This window comes from Populus nigra, chromosome 2, assembly GCF_951802175.1.
Source record: "Populus nigra chromosome 2, ddPopNigr1.1, whole genome shotgun sequence".
NCBI classification, from domain to species: Eukaryota; Viridiplantae; Streptophyta; class Magnoliopsida; order Malpighiales; family Salicaceae; genus Populus; species Populus nigra.
Window position 1 is genome coordinate 13,349,842 of NC_084853.1, and position 7,500 is coordinate 13,357,341.

The following is a 7,500-nucleotide window of genomic DNA, read 5'->3' on the forward strand; positions in this document are numbered from 1 at the left end:
ATGCTGGTTTGGATGCAGGGGGTAGTGTTGGAATCGGCAGCGCGGACAAAATCGGCAAAGTCGACAAAAAAGACTGTTGGTCTGGACATCGGGGCAGCGGCAGCCATGCCGACAGGGGGGGAAATCGGCAGCGCAGATTTGTGCAGCTGCAGGTTCGTCGGGGAAATCGGCAGCGCAGATTTTTCGATGAACATGGGCTGGAAGATGGACTGTCCAGGCCAGGCAGGGAAATACGTCAAGGGGACACTCTGACGAAACAGCGCTGGTTTAGACACGGTGGGTGCAGTGTTGGAATCGGCAGCGCCGACGAAATCGGCAAAGTCGGCAGAATCGGCAGCGGGTGCTGGCGATGAGTCTGGACGATTTATAGTCCAGGGCTTGATGGAAAAGACTGTTGGTCCAGACAATGGGGCAGTGGCAGCGCGGATTTGTGCAGCTGCAGGTTCGTCGGGGAAAATCGGCAGCGCAGATTTTTCGACGAACAGGGGCTGGACCGGCCGGGCCAGGCAGGAAAATTCGTCAGGGGGGCACGCTGACGAAAACAGGGGCTGCGGAGTGGAAAATCGGCAGCGCAGATTTTTCGACGAACAGGGGCTGGACCGGCCGGGCCAGGCAGGAAAATTCGTCAGGGGGGCACGCTGACGAAAAGAGGGGCTGCCGCGTGGAAAATCGGCAGCGCAGATTTTTCGACGAACAGGGGCTGGACCGGCCGGGCCAGGCAGGAAAATTCGTCAGGGGGGCACGCTGACGAAAAGAGGGGCTGCCGCGTGGAAAATCGGCAGCGCAGATTTTTCGACGAACAGGGGCTGGACCGGCCGGGCCAGGCAGGAAAATTCGTCAGGGGGGCACGCTGACGAAAAGAGGGGCTGCCGCGTGGAAAATCGGCAGCGCAGATTTTTCGACGAACATTCGTCAGGGGGCCACGCTGACGAAAAGAGGGGCTGCCGCGTGGAAAATCGGCAGCGCAGATTTTTCGACGAACATTCGTCAGGGGGGCACGCTGAGGAAAACAGGGGCTGCCGCGTGGAAAATCGGCAGCGCAGATTTTTCGACGAACATTCGTCAGGGGGGCACGCTGAGGAAAACAGGGGCTGCCGCGTGGAAAATCGGCAGCGCAGATTTTTCGACGAACAGGGGCTGGATGCTGGACCGGCCGGGCCAGGCAGGAAAATTCGTCAGGGGGGCACGCTGAGGAAAACAGGGGCTGCCGCGTGGAAAATCGGCAGCGCAGATTGTCTGACGAGCATGGGCTGGACGCTGGACTGTCCAGGCCAGGCAGGAAAAGTCGTCGAGGGGACACGCTGACGAAACAGCGCTGGTTCAGGCACGGCGGGCAGTGCTGGAATCGGCAGCGCCGACGAAATCGGCAAAGTCGGCAGAATCGGCAGCAGGTGCTGGCGATGAGTCTGGACGGGCTGGATAGTCCAAGGCTCGACGAGAAAGACTGCTGGCTTAGACACTGGGGCAGTGGCAGCCCGCGGGACAGCGTCGGCAGATTCGGCAGCAGTGTCTGTTTCGGCAGCGTTGGCTCGGAATCGGCAGAGCCGGCGAAATCGGCAAAGTCGGCAGCAGGTGCTGACTGTGAGTCTGCACGATTTATGGTCCAGGGCTTGACGGAAAAGACTGTTGGTCCAGAAAAGGGGGCAGCGGCAGCCATGCCAACAGGGGGGAATCGGCAGCGCAGATTTTTCGACGAACATGGGCTGGACGCTGGACTGGCCGGGCCATGCAGGAAAATTCATCGAGGGGACACGCTGAAGAAACAGCGCTGGTTTAGACACGGTGGGCGCAGTGTTGGAATCGGCAGCGCCGATGAAACCGGCAAAGTCGGCAGAATTGGCAGCGGGTGCTGGCGATGGGTCTGGACGGGCTGGATAGTCCAAGGCTCGACGAGAAAGACCGCAGGTTGAGACACTGGGGCAGTGGCAGCCCGCGGGACAGTGTCGGCAGATTCGGCAGCGCAGATTTGTGCGGCTGCAGGTTCGTCGGGGAAAATCGGCAGCGCAGATTTTGCGACGAACATGGGCTGGGCGATGGACTGTCCAGGCCAGGCAGGAAAATTTGTCGAGGGGACACGCTGACGAAACAGCGCTGGTTCAGGCACGGCGGGCAGTGTTGGAATCGGCAGCGCCGACGAAATCGGCAAAGTCGGCAGAATCGGCAGCGGGTGCTGGCGATGGGTCTGGACGGGCTGGATAGTCCAAGGCTCGACGAGAAAGACCACAGGTTGAGACACTGGGGCAGTGGCAGCCCGCGGGACAGTGTTGGAAAAATCGGCAGCGCAGATTTGTGCGGCTGCAGGTTCGTCGGGGAAAATCGGCAGCGCAGATTGTCTGACGAGCATGGGCTGGACGCTGGACTGTCCAGGCCAGGCAGGAAAAGTCGTCGAGGGGACACGCTGACGAAACAGCGCTGGTTCAGGCACGGCGGGCAGTGCTGGAATCGGCAGCGCCGACGAAATCGGCAAAGTCGGCAGAATCGGCAGCGGGTGCTGGCGATGGGTCTGGACGGGCTGGATAGTCCAAGGCTCGACGAGAAAGACCACAGGTTGAGACACTGGGGCAGTGGCAGCCCGCGGGACAGTGTTGGCAGATTCGGCAGCGCAGATTTGTGCGGCTGCAGGTTCGTCGGGGAAAATCGGCAGCGCAGATTGTCTGACGAGCATGGGCTGGACGCTGGACTGTCCAGGCCAGGCAGGAAAAGTCGTCGAGGGGACACGCTGACGAAACAGCGCTGGTTCAGGCACGGCGGGCAGTGCTGGAATCGGCAGCGCCGACGAAATCGGCAAAGTCGGCAGAATCGGCAGCAGGTGCTGGCGATGAGTCTGGACGGGCTGGATAGTCCAAGGCTCGACGAGAAAGACTGCTGGCTTAGACACTGGGGCAGTGGCAGCCCGCGGGACAGCGTCGGCAGATTCGGCAGCAGTGTCTGTTTCGGCAGCGTTGGCTCGGAATCGGCAGAGCCGGCGAAATCGGCAAAGTCGGCAGCAGGTGCTGACTGTGAGTCTGCACGATTTATGGTCCAGGGCTTGACGGAAAAGACTGTTGGTCCAGAAAAGGGGGCAGCGGCAGCCATGCCAACAGGGGGGAATCGGCAGCGCAGATTTTTCGACGAACATGGGCTGGACGCTGGACTGGCCGGGCCATGCAGGAAAATTCATCGAGGGGACACGCTGAAGAAACAACGCTGGTTTAGACACGGTGGGCGCAGTGTTGGAATCGGCAGCGCCGATGAAACCGGCAAAGTCGGCAGAATTGGCAGCGGGTGCTGGCGATGGGTCTGGACGGGCTGGATAGTCCAAGGCTCGACGAGAAAGACCGCAGGTTGAGACACTGGGGCAGTGGCAGCCCGCGGGACAGTGTCGGCAGATTCGGCAGCGCAGATTTGTGCGGCTGCAGGTTCGTCGGGGAAAATCGGCAGCGCAGATTTTGCGACGAACATGGGCTGGGCGATGGACTGTCCAGGCCAGGCAGGAAAATTTGTCGAGGGGACACGCTGACGAAACAGCGCTGGTTCAGGCACGGCGGGCAGTGTTGGAATCGGCAGCGCCGACGAAATCGGCAAAGTCGGCAGAATCGGCAGCGCAGATTTTTCGACGAACATGGGCTGGACGCTGGACTGGCCGGGCCATGCAGGAAAATTCATCGAGGGGACACGCTGACGAAACAGCGCTGGTTCAGGCACGGCGGGCAGTGGTGGAATCGGCAGCGCCGACGAAATCGGCAAAGTCGGCAGAATCGGCAGCGGGTGCTGGCGATGGGTCTGGACGGGCTGGATAGTCCAAGGCTCGACGAGAAAGACTGCTGGTTTAGACACTGGGGCAGTGGCAGCCCGCGGGACAGTGTCGGCAGATTCGGCAGCGCAGATTTGTGCGGCTGCAGGTTCGTCGGGGAAAATCGGCAGCGCAGATTTTGCGACGAACATGGGCTGGGCGATGGACTGTCCAGGCCAGGCAGGAAAATTTGTCGAGGGGACACGCTGACGAAACAGCGCTGGTTCAGGCACGGCGGGCAGTGTTGGAATCGGCAGCGCCGACGAAATCGGCAAAGTCGGCAGAATCGGCAGCGCAGATTTTTCGACGAACACGGGCTGGACGGTGGACTGTCCAGGCCAGGCAGGAAAATTCGTCGAGGGGACACGCTGACGAAACAGCGCTGGTTCAGACACGGTGGGCGCAGTGTTGGAATCGGCAGCGCCGAGAAAATCGGCAAAGTCGGCAGAATCGGCAGCAGGTGCTGGCGATGAGTCAGGACGGACTGGATAGTCCAAGGCTCGATGAGAAAGACCGCTGGTTTAGACACTGGGGCAGTGGCAGCCCGCGGGGCAGTGTCGGCAGATTCGGCAGCAGTGTCTGCCGATTCGGCAGCGTTGGCTTGTTGGCGCGGGGGGCCGATGCGAGTGGGGACTTGGGCAGCGGGCAGTGAAAGCAAGAGTTTCCCCGATGCTGCCGGGAAAAACGCTCCCCGGGATGGCCGGGTGAGATGACCCGGCGGCCCGCGACGGGTCATTCAATTCCATGCCCCGTCAACATAACTCCCGATGTACTGTTTGCTTTTTCGGAAGAAGAGATCCATCCCCCCATCCTCAGCCAGCCAAAAACGCTCCAATTAATGGCCGGGTGAGATGACCCGGCGGCCCGCGACGCGTCATTCAAATCACTGCCCTATCGGCTACAACTGCTGATGGGTGGGATTAGAGGCCTGCCATGGTGGTGAGGGGCGGCGAGGACCGTGAAAGCTAGAGTTTTTCAGAGGCTGCCGGGAAAAAGGCCCCTCGGGTGGCGGGGTGCGAGGACCAGGCGCGTCATTCAATTCTCTTCCCTATCAACTTGGCTCCCGTTGGCGGGATTGGAGGCCTACTGTTTGTTACAGGGCTAAAATCGTCAGGGGAAGAGCTGACGAAACAATGCTGGTTTGGATGCAGGGGGTAGTGTTGGAATCGGCAGCGCGGACAAAATCGGCAAAGTCGACAAAAAAGACTGTTGGTCTGGACATCGGGGCAGCGGCAGCCATGCCGACAGGGGGGGAAATCGGCAGCGCAGATTTTTCGATGAACATGGGCTGGAAGATGGACTGTCCAGGCCAGGCAGGGAAATACGTCAAGGGGACACGCTGACGAAACAGCGCTGGTTTAGACACGGTGGGTGCAGTGTTGGAATCGGCAGCGCCGACGAAATCGGCAAAGTCGGCAGAATCGGCAGCGGGTGCTGGCGATGAGTCTGGACGATTTATAGTCCAGGGCTTGATGGAAAAGACTGTTGGTCCAGACAATGGGGCAGTGGCAGCGCGGATTTGTGCAGCTGCAGGTTCGTCGGGGAAAATCGGCAGCGCAGATTTTTCGACGAACAGGGGCTGGACCGGCCGGGCCAGGCAGGAAAATTCGTCAGGGGGGCACGCTGACGAAAACAGGGGCTGCGGAGTGGAAAATCGGCAGCGCAGATTTTTCGACGAACAGGGGCTGGACCGGCCGGGCCAGGCAGGAAAATTCGTCAGGGGGGCACGCTGACGAAAAGAGGGGCTGCCGCGTGGAAAATCGGCAGCGCAGATTTTTCGACGAACAGGGGCTGGACCGGCCGGGCCAGGCAGGAAAATTCGTCAGGGGGGCACGCTGACGAAAAGAGGGGCTGCCGCGTGGAAAATCGGCAGCGCAGATTTTTCGACGAACAGGGGCTGGACCGGCCGGGCCAGGCAGGAAAATTCGTCAGGGGGGCACGCTGACGAAAAGAGGGGCTGCCGCGTGGAAAATCGGCAGCGCAGATTTTTCGACGAACATTCGTCAGGGGGCCACGCTGACGAAAAGAGGGGCTGCCGCGTGGAAAATCGGCAGCGCAGATTTTTCGACGAACATTCGTCAGGGGGGCACGCTGAGGAAAACAGGGGCTGCCGCGTGGAAAATCGGCAGCGCAGATTTTTCGACGAACATTCGTCAGGGGGGCACGCTGAGGAAAACAGGGGCTGCCGCGTGGAAAATCGGCAGCGCAGATTTTTCGACGAACAGGGGCTGGATGCTGGACCGGCCGGGCCAGGCAGGAAAATTCGTCAGGGGGGCACGCTGACGAAAAGAGGGGCTGCCGCGTGGAAAATCGGCAGCGCAGATTTTTCGACGAACAGGGGCTGGACTGGCCGGGCCAGGCAGGAAAATTCGTCAGGGGGGCACGCTGACGAAAAGAGGGGCTGCCGCGTGGAAAATCGGCAGCGCAGATTTTTCGACGAACAGGGGCTGGACGCTGGACTGGGCCAGGCAGGAAAATTCGTCAGGGGGGCACGCTGACGAAAACAGGGGCTGCCGCGTGGAATGGCAGCCTACACGCAGATACGAATTCGGCAGCGCACGATGGCTTGAGCAGGTCATGGGTTCGACTTGGCGCGATCTGAAACCTGGACGAGGGACTGTCGACGCTGGACGAGCCAGCGCGGTGGCCTGTCGTGCCCCGTTCAGGGGGGGCCTGCCGCGGAGACAGCCCTCGCGGGCTCGACAGCGCAGGCCAGCGTCCCCGACGTCGCTGGCCGCGGCAGGCGAGCTGCCGGGGTTCCCGCATTCCTACAAGAAAACGTCGTGCTTTCCACATGAAACCAATCCAGTAAAATCAGCCATATTTTTATGAGGCTGCCCACTGAATTTGGGGTCATTCCGGGCCGGTTCCTAGTTTTGCGGATTTACTCGATTTCTAATGGTAGGAAAATTAAAACAAATACTTCCCGACCTCGAAAAATTCTGGGAAAATTAATGAAGGTGGATTGGATTTTTGCCAACCTCTGTGCAAAATTTCAGCTCAAAATACCAAGAAATGAATTTTTTAGAGGGGGGGTGACAGCTGGGACCTAGTAGTGTCTCCCCCTGCCAGAGCTGCAATGACACTTATTGCTCTTTAGGGAGCCACCAGGCCGGCGCCCCTCAAAGACCACACGCGCGCGCGCGCCCGCCCGCGCTGGGCGCTGGGGCGCTGGGGCCTGAGGGCCTGGGGCCCTTGGGGGCCCTTGGGCGCTTGGGCGCGCGCGCGCGGCCCCCGCAGCCATGCCGCGCTGCGCGACGCGCGGACAGCCCCTGCTGGCTTGCTCTCTCGCCCGCGGGGGGGCTGCCTTCGGGCCCTGGCCCCCCGCGTTCTGGCCTGCCCCCCGCGTGGGAGAGGCTAGGCGCTGCAGGGGCCAGCCCGACGTCGCTGGCCGCGGCAGGCGACAGCCCCTGCTGGCTTGCTCTCTCGCCCGCGGGGGGGCTGCCTTCGGGCCCTGGCCCCCCGCGTTCTGGCCTGCCCCCCGCGTGGGAGAGGCTAGGCGCTGCAGGGGCCAGCCCGACGTCGCTGGCCGCGGCAGGCGACAGCCCCTGCTGGCTTGCTCTCTCGCCCGCGGGGGGGCTGCCTTCGGGCCCTGGCCCCCCGCGTTCTGGCCTGCCCCCCGCGTGGGAGAGGCTAGGCGCTGCAGGGGCCAGCCCGACGTCGCTGGCCGCGGCAGGCGAGCCGCCGGGGTTCCCGCATTCCTACAACAAAACGTCGTGCTTTCCACA